Source organism: Arvicanthis niloticus, chromosome 29 (genome assembly GCF_011762505.2).
Source record: "Arvicanthis niloticus isolate mArvNil1 chromosome 29, mArvNil1.pat.X, whole genome shotgun sequence".
Lineage (NCBI taxonomy): Eukaryota > Metazoa > Chordata > Mammalia > Rodentia > Muridae > Arvicanthis > Arvicanthis niloticus.
The window spans coordinates 21,774,725-21,784,316 of NC_133437.1; the positions used below are offsets into that span (position 1 = coordinate 21,774,725).

The 9,592-nt window shown below is 43.8% G+C and overlaps 1 non-coding gene across 1 annotated transcript; it reads right to left on the bottom strand.

Annotated features, from left to right (window-relative positions):
• Nucleotides 1-369: 369 nt before the first annotated feature.
• Trnak-cuu (transfer RNA lysine (anticodon CUU)) lies at nucleotides 370-442 on the bottom strand. The gene has a single exon. It is a non-coding gene; the product is annotated as a tRNA-Lys (tRNA).
• Between the last annotated feature and the right edge of the window lie 9,150 nt (nucleotides 443-9,592).

Here is a 9,592-nt window from a genome sequence, read left to right on the forward strand (position 1 = left end):
GTCAGTACAAGGTTAAGAAAGGACATTCACAGGTCTCAGGTCCCAGGAACCTAAAGAACGTCTGGCATTTCCTTGGAGCTGATTATGACAGTGGGATGGTCTAGGGTGATAAGATTATGACAGTGGGATGGTCTAGGGTGATAAGATTATGACAGTGGGAAGGTCTAGGGCGATAAGGATTCCATAGTAGGATAGCCCTAAGCAATGACCCAAACTTCCCAGTTTGCTGTGTCTTTATAACCTGCCCCCAAAATTAAAGTTTCAGAGCTTGATCAGAACCTCAGACTTGCTCTCATTCTTTGTGTCTCTTGTCCTTTCATTCGTTCGCCCCCTTCCCTAAGGTCTCGTCGAATCCCCTCGGGCACTTGGCGCCTAATGTGGGGCTCGAACCTACGACCCTGAGATTAAGAGTCTCATGCTCTACTGACTGAGCTAGCTGGGCGGTGGTGGCACATGCCTTTAATCCCAGCACTTGGGAGGCAGAAGCAGGTAATTTCCTGAGGTTGGCTCCCAGCATCATGGTGGGGCTTAAGAGAATATCTTTACAGAACTCCATGGTCCACCCTGGTGGGAGGAGGGGCTGAGTACAGGAAGACAGTGCCAGCCCCAGCATGTAGCCTGCAGCATGTCAGACAACAAGGGATTTTTCTTCCTGTAAATGAAAGGACTATGTGAAGCCAAAGTTCGCCTCCACCAAAATGTCATCTTTCCGGTAACAGGCAGGAGGAGTTCCCCCTATTAATGACTGCAGGATTTGGTCAGAATGTTTTTATGCTTCGTCCCCAATACCTGGTGCAGTCATAACCCATTCTTAACCTTTCTGTGTGAGTAACAGACAAGAGTAATTATAATTATGAAACAAACAAGGATGTGATTCTGAGATGCTGAACAGATTTGTAAAAGAATATGTGATATAATTAAACAAAATATTAAAAAAAATATAATGTGACCTCAGTACATATGGGGGAAAAATCTTCTTCCTGCTCACAACCTTGATCCTGCAAACACGGTGAAAGATGTTAAAGAGTTGCTGAGTCCAGAGCAATTAGAGGGTTAATAAGAGTGCCCATAGGACCCTTGTTTTTGTTTTTGTTTTGTTTTGTTTGTGTCTCGAGCCCAGTATGTTATCTGTTGTGAGCAGGTTGTGATAGGTTTAGGGTTCGAGTGAGAAGAGGAGCGACAGGTCCTCTCCACTCAGGAATTGTATACAGGATTGACTGTGAGATGGTCAGTTCCCCGAGAGGGGAGAGAGTACGCCAGAGACAGAGGTTTGATATTTAATTGCTCTTTAATAATGCACAGCAAACAATATATTATCACCAATGCCAAAGTTATTGTAACAACGAGGTATTGCCACATTTCCTATGCATTGACTCTATCAATGTCAGCACAGTTAACACAAATAATAAATTGCTAATTATCAAAGAAATAAGTATAGCAATAAGTACATCATTATTCATGAGTTATGCGACCTGAGTCCTTATGACTGTAGTTTCAAGCAGCTTAGGTCCGGAGAGTGCTTGACTGTGAAGATACGGGCATTGGTCTCTCGGCTGCTACTTTGATGATCCGGTGCAGAGTGCTCAGTCTCTTGGCTGCAGAGGAGGCCTGAACAGAGGATTATGCTAGCCAGTCATGGCTACCAGTGTGATGAAGTGCTCCAGCCAAGGGCTCCTTTTATGCTTGAATTAGGGTTATTTCTGACGTGCACAGCAGATAACCAGATGTGTCTGGTTATCTGTGGGGCTATGACTTCATTACAGCTGGTTATCACACTTATTCAAAACAACTTATTTTAATGCACAAATATTTTGATTCATAAGGTTTTCAAAACAACTTTTGATTATCAAAAAAACTTCTGGTTATCATAGCACTTCAAAAGAACTTTACTTCAAACTTGTTTTCTCTCCTATTACAAATATGGAGTCGGTCCTGTTAAGGGCCTGCTCCTTACAGTTTGTTTTTAAATAGGAGAGCAATGTATTTGGAAACCTAGTAGATATTGTCTGAGGTGGAGTCCCTTAATGACCAACACAGTGTCTGATGGTAAACTTGTGACCAAGGCTCCCAATGATTCCATTTAACAACACACACACACACACACACACACACACACACACACACACACGTAAATTAGTTATCCTAGTTATCTTGTAATATTGAAGACCCATTTCCATCTTCAAAACCTCTTATCTCAAAAACCAGATAATAGAGGATCACCAACCCCAATGGCCAAATTAAACCAAGCTTTTTAAAATTTATTTTTTATTTTTTAAATTGTTTACGGAAGAACAATTATGTTCTTCCGTAAACAATTTAAACAATGCCTGTCCACTGGCCATTTTCCCTAATGTGTGTTTCAAAGAACAGCCTCCTTGATGTAGAAAGATAAGGCTTTTATAGCCCAAGGGGTTTCCAAAGGGGATTTTTGGCAGGCAAGCAATCAGGGTCACAGAAGCAGAAAGTAAGCATAATAAGGTCATAACAACTTCCTTAAACAAAGGTATGCTTGCTGTTCCTGGTACGGGCAGTATTCAATCATTTGTAGTTAAGGTCTCAGATGAGGCATAGGCCAATCCTTGAGAAATAGAAATCTAATTATAAACAGAATTGGGTCTAGTTTGTCTTTACTATAAAATGACTTTTAAGCCCAAGATGGGACAGGCTGGTCCATTTAACCTACCTTTAAAAAGTTGAGTGTTTTGATTTTCATTTCTCTGATGACTAAGGATGTTGAACATTTCTTTTGGTGTTTCTCAGCCATTCGCGTTTCCTCAGTTGAGAATTCTTTGTTTAGCTCTGGACCCCATTTTTAATAGGGTTATTTGGTTGTCTGGAGTCTTATTTCTTGAGTTCTTTGTATACATTGAATATTAGTCCTCTATCGGATGTAGAATTGGTAAAGATCTTTTCCCAATCTGTTGGTTGCCATTTTGTCCTATTGTCCTTTGCCTTACAGAAGCTTTGCAATTTTATGAGGTCACGTTTGCCAATTCTCGATCTTAGAGCATAAGCCATTGGTGTTCTGTTCAGGAACTTTCCCCTGTGCCCAAGTATTTGAGGTTCTTCCTCACCTTCTCTTCTATTAGTGTCAGTGTATCTGGTTTTATGTGAAGGTTCTTTATCCATTTGGACTTGAGCTTTGTACAAGGAGATAAGAATGGATCCATTTGCATTCTTCTACATGCTGACCGCCAGTTGAACTAGCACCATTTGTTGAAAATACTGTCCTTTTTCCACTGGACAGTTTTAGCTCCTTTGTCAAATATCAAGTGACCATAGGTGTGTGGGTTCATTTCTTCTGGGTCTTCAATTCTACTCCATTGACCTTCCTGCCTGTCTCTGTTCCAGTACCATGCAGTTTTTAATCACTATTGCTCTGTAATACAACTAATACAACCTGAGGACAGGGATGGTGATTCCCCCAGAAGTTCTTTTATTGTTGAGAATAGTTCTCCCTATCCTGGATTTTTTGTTATTTATAGCAGCCTTATTTATAATAGCTAGAAGCTGAAAAGAACCCAGATGTCCTTCAACAGAGGAATGGATACAGAAAATGTCGTACATTTATACGATGGAGTATTACTCAGCTATTAAAAACAATGAATTGGTAAAATTCTTAGGCAAATGGATGGAACTAGAAAATATCATCCTGAGTCACAACCCAGTCACAAATATCAACCCAGTCACAAATGATCACATATGCTAAGTACTCACTGAAAAGTGGATATTAGCCCAAAAGCTTGCAATACCCAAGATACAACCCACAGACCACATGAAGCTCATGAAGAAGGAAGACCAAGTGTGGATGCTTTGGTCCTTCTTAGAAGGAGTAAAAAAAATACTCATGAGAGCAAATATGGAGACAAAGTGTGGAAGAGAAACTGAAGGAGGGGCTCTCTGGAGACTGTTCCACTTGGGTATCCATCCCATGTGCAGTCACTAAAGGTAGACGCTGATGTGGATGCCAGGAAGTGCATGCTCACAGGAGCCTGATATAGCTGTCTCCTTAGAGACCTGTCAGAGCCTGACATATACAGATTCGGATGCTCACAGCTAACCATTGAACTGATCATGGGGTTCCCAATGGAGGAGTTAAAGAGAAGATTGAAGGAGCTGAAAGGGTTTTCTCTATGAGGAGAGCAACCATACCAACCAACCAGAGCTCCCAGGGTCTAAACCACCAGCCTGGGAGCACATAGGGAGGGACCCATGGCTCCAGCTGTATATGTAGGGGAGGATGGCCTTGTTGGGCATAGGTGGGAGAGGAGATCCTTGGTCCCGTGAAGGCTGGATGCCCCAATGTGGGGGAATTCGAGGGCAGGGAGGTGGAAGTGGGTGGGTGGGGGCACATCCTCATAGAAACAGGAGGAGGGGGGGATGGCATAGGGAGTTCCTGGGTGGGTGGGAGATGGGAAAGGGGGATAACATCTGAAATGTAAATAAAATATCCAATTAAAAAACACACAAAAAAATAAATATTTGAAAAAAAAAAAAGTTGAGTGTTGTACTATACCAAGAAGATAGAGACAGAACAGTCCTTGGGGCTCCATGGCTGGGAAGCTTAGTCTCCTTGGTGAACTCTAGGCCACTGAGAGATCCTGTCCCAAAACACAGGGTAGGAAGTGGCCACAACACTACCAACAACACATGTCTTTTTAAACGCATACTTTTAAAAAACCTCTTTAGTTTTCAGAAGGATTCCTGCCAGACTTAGGACTCCCTCCATTGCTCCAAGAAAAGCTGAGCCAGGGCTGGGTTCTTTCTGCCGGGTTCACACACCTCCCTCTTTACAGATGTGAATTGTCAGGCTGCTTGTTGAGAGCTCACAGCTCAGTCCTCTGACACACTTCTTAATGGCCTTGACCCTGGTTAAATACAAACTAGGCCGTTTGTTGGCTTATTTGCCCTTGTCTGTGTCATCAGCTTCAAACAGATGGTGGTCAACATGGTGACCAACACATGTCTGCTGGGCCAGCTCTCCCTGGGGTCTGCCAGGAAGGCTTTTCCTCCCGCCTTTGTGACTGTTTTGTGGACCTCAGCTGCGCAGGGACTCAGACAAGCAGCTGGGGAGGAGGAGCCTGGCAGGTGGTGGGAAGGAGACCAGAGGCCATTGCCATAGGAATGGCCAGGGAACTTCAGGGTGAGGAAGGCAAGGTTGCTCTTCCTCTCTTGCCTCCCGTACCCCTGCCCTTCATATCCCATACTGCCCTATTAGGGCTTGCTTTTCCCTTCCAGGCCACGTATTATTTCAATTTCCACCATTTTGCAATTGGATGAAAGAGGAAGGTAGGTTCCTACAACCTGGGAACTGAATCAGATGCATGAGAAAAGAACACGTAAAGCATAGCGTTAGCGATACCTTTAATGATTCTCATTATTTCCCAGATACTGACATAGGTAGTTTATATGTAAATTTTGGGGAATCTAATGTCATAGAATATGCAAATATAACTGCATTATTCATTTCTGCAGCTTAGAAGAAGCAAGCTCTTTGTTCTTTGGGGAGAGGGGTCAGTGCTGTTTTGCTATGGGCTGAGTCTTCTTTCTCCTCTAAAGGACAAGCCAAGTCCTCTACAGGGGTGGAGTTGATTCATAAATCACCCAGCACTCCCTAAAAAAATACCCTCTCTCCTTCGTAAAACCATATAGGATATAGGATAGATAAGTATAGCTCTTTTTTCCCCCTAAGGGCTAAGAAAGAGGGGCTTGAGGAAGGAGAGAGAACTACCCAGAAAGTCAGCCAAGAAAAGACAGGAAAGTTTCCAAGGGTGGTGACACATAGTCTGTCTGTTTCTCCAGACTGGAGGGACATGGAGGGATTACCTTCACAAGCAGAGCCACCTGCCTCTGACAAGACTGCCTGGCTCTGTAGACCTGGGTGTCCTGAGACTTGCTGTCTATACCAGGCTGACCTTCTTCGTGCAATCGATGGGATCGGAGGCATGCGCCACCCACTAGAGGTTTCAGAGGCGGTTTTCAAGCATGCTTGCCCTTAGAGCGAGAGATAGTCAGATATATTTGGCAACCGTGTGAAACGTAGAAAGTCGTACAAAAGAAAATAGAGTTGTACCCATCAGCCTTATGTTACAATAATGAAATGCCTGAGGAAAGTGATGTAAAGAGCAAAGGTTTCCCCTGCTCCTGGCTTTGGAGACGCCAATGCAAGATGGGGCAGACATGGTTGGTGCTTTGAGCCCTTTCTAGGCATTTAGATAATGCGAGTGCAGAGCACAGAATCAAACTGACTCCATTTGGCTAGGAAGCAAAAGAGAAAGAGGACAAGCCAAAGAGCTACTGTCCATATTGATCCATGCCCTAATGACCTCAGAACTTCCCCCAAAGCTACCATGGCCAAAAAGGCCCACCACACTTTCCAGTGGTGCTATCCTGGGGAGTAAGGTGACAATGCACAGACCTGTGGTGGACACTGATCATCTTCCAGCCACAGTGGGGAAGAAGCAACAGACTCAAATCCTAAGAAAGAAGTTGGAAGTGTAAGAGGAAAACTGAGGGGAAAATGTAGATATTTAAAAAACAAACAAACAAACAAACAAAACAAAACAACAACAACAAAAACCTGCTAACCAGTGGTGGCGCACGCCTTTAATCCCAGCACTTGGGAAGCAGAGGCAGGTGGATTTCTGAGTTTGAGGTCAGTCTGGTCTATATAGTGTGTTCCAGGACAGCCAGGGCTATAAAGAGAAACCCTGTCTCAAAAAAACCCAAAATCAAATCAAATCAAAACAAAACAAAAACCTTACAACCGCCAAATAAAGTAACAGTAGATGAGGTTACAGAGAGGTCAGGGGAAAGAGGATGTGAATGTGAAGACAAGAAAAATAGACATCAAAGTCTGAGTAACAGAGATAAAAGTGAACAGATTCACTCAGGGCAGAGAGGCAATGAGGCCCCTTCCCTTATGCCCCAGGGAGGACAAATGGTAAACTGTAAAGCCTTCATTCTCAAGAAACTCAGACGCTAGCCCAAAGAAGCCATACCCAGACACAATGCAGTGAACCTCAGAAAACTAAAGGGAAAAACTAAAAAGATCTTAAAAGCAGAAACAAAAGCTGCAGCTTTCCCTAAGATGTAAAACGCACTGAAACAGCGGTAGCTTCTTCACCAGAAACCTGGAAGGCCCGCAGACAAAGCCAAGCTGCACTGCTTGTTTTAGAAGCTGAGAAAAAAGGAATGCCAGTTTTAAATTCTGCATCCTGTGAAATTATCCTGGGGAGGGACAATCAAGACTTCCCAGATGGAGGCAAACCAAGAGTCTTTGTTGCTAGCAGGGAGCCCAGCCTGAGGGAATGGCAAATGGGAGGCGCAGGGGTTTGTGTGTGTGAGTGTGTGTGTGTGTGTGTGTGTGTGTGTGTCTTGAAACAGAAAAAAAGACAAAGAATCTTAGGATGTCTGGAAGGGGGAAAAAGCAATGGAGAGAATAAAAATCAGAGTAAACACAGCTGACTTATACTCGGGGCTTCTAAATCATGTTTGACAGTCTTATCGAAAAGCGTAGCATGTCTGAAGTTGAGTTCCACATAAGGAGGGAGCATGTGAGCCTGGTCACAGAAAGCCTTTATGTGACCGAGGGTGCAAAGGGACATTAAGGGGGATAAGCACCTGCACTTCACTCTGAGTGGCAGGCCGTGGGTGCCAACAGATCTCAGTGTGGCCAGTAATTTGATTTTGATGGCTACTGGAATCTGAACACACAATAAAATGGAACAGAGCCAAACACAGACATCATATCAGTGCCAAATCCCAGGTTTAATACTGTCTTATACAAGATGTGACGTCTAAACACACAGTGAGGGATATACTCACTGTGTATTTAGAAGATACATGCATAAGAATACTGTTCATGTTCTTGTAAATCTAAAATTATTTCAAAATGAAAGAAGAAAGGGAGAGAGGGATCAAGGGATTGATGGATTGAGGGGGGTGAAGAGGGAGAGGAAATGCACACACATGAACCCTATAACCCTCATCTTGCCTTGTGTAGCCAATCAGCTTTAGGGCATCTAGGTAAACCCCAAGTGGCTTTTAAGACGTCTAAGTTAAGTTCTGGCTAGGTAGAATCTATACTGATTGAATTGAGGCGTCTGCGGTTCATCCTGAAACAAGACTGTCTGTGTCTGGAACATATCTTGCCTTCCTGTGCCCTTTCAAGGAAATCGATATATTGATTTTCACTTACTGAGCCATATGCAGCAAAGCATGGTTTATGTAGAAGTGTTACCTCCATCTATGCATCAAAACACAATGAGGCTAATTAAGAGGTCTGCAAAGACAGCTTTCCTAGAGAGGACCAAGTCACCAAATTGCTTCTCCTTTGGAATTCTGTTCCTTCTGGTTTGATCTGAGCCCACAGCTTGTCCTGGCAATGGGCATATAGAGTGTAAATCAGGAGTGCACACAATACAAGGGCCCTTGGCTTCTCCTGCAGACTGGTGTTTAGCTTTTGTATTCCCTTTGGGTCTATCGCCGGCTTCCTTGCCTGTCATACTATCATTGCCATGTGGCTTCTTCACTATTCCATGAGAGCAAGACTTGTTTCTTATTCTCTGCAGAAGACTTAATATCTATTTACTGTCTGAATGAATGAGGAGATACAGATGTTTGGAGCTGGCAAAGAGTTTTTTTTTTCTTCCCATCACAAAAGGTTATTCCATGGAGACACCTGGAGGATCTTGAGGAGGGAAGATGTCAGCAATGGTCTGATGTATATCTGGCATCTTCCAGCTTATGAAATAATTTGAACGCCACACCTGACCTATGTGAAGTGGATGAGACATTGCTATTTCAGTTCAACCCACAAGAAAGATGCTTCAGAAGGATGCTTCAGATGCTTCAGAAGGATCCAGGTGCTTCAGAAGGATCCAGGAAGCTGACATCCAGACAGGCCAGTTCAGCCTCTCATTCTATGGACCAGCAAAGCTTCATAACAAGATGTTTCACAAGAAAGATGCTTCAGAAGCTTCAGAAGGATCCAAGATGCTTCAGAAGGATCCAGGAAGCTGACATCCAGACAGGCCAGTTCAGTCTCTTATTCTATGGACCAGCAAAGCTTCATAACAAGATGTTTCTTCATGTCAACTCCAGCCAGCCAACAGCAGAAACTTCTGGTGGTCTGCTTTAGGACCTGTCACCAGAATAAATGGCCAAGTCAAGACTGACAATTCTTCACAGTGGGAAAAGACTTCATTCGGGAGGCAATGGGGACACACAGGTGTGAGGCTCAGGGGAGAGAGACAGAGGCAGGAAGGTAGATGGGAAATACAAGCATAGAGATGTTGAGTAGTCTTCCTTTATCAACCTCAGCACCTCTTGCTCACCCCAGAGGGCTGTGGAAGCAATGCCTGCTTCCCTGCTGAGCTTTCGGAGGACAGAGCTCACTGTGAAATCAGAGCTACGGGGTTGCTGGCTCCAGGTGTTCCTGGTTCTGCAGTCCCTGTCTTCTCGTAAATTTGGAGATCCGATGAAGGAATTCCCAGGAATCCTCTGTGTTCCCTTCTCTGGTTCCCAAGAGTCCTAGTATTTTGGTGACTCTGCTTCCAAAGAGTTTCACCTCGATGCCAATATCATGCCA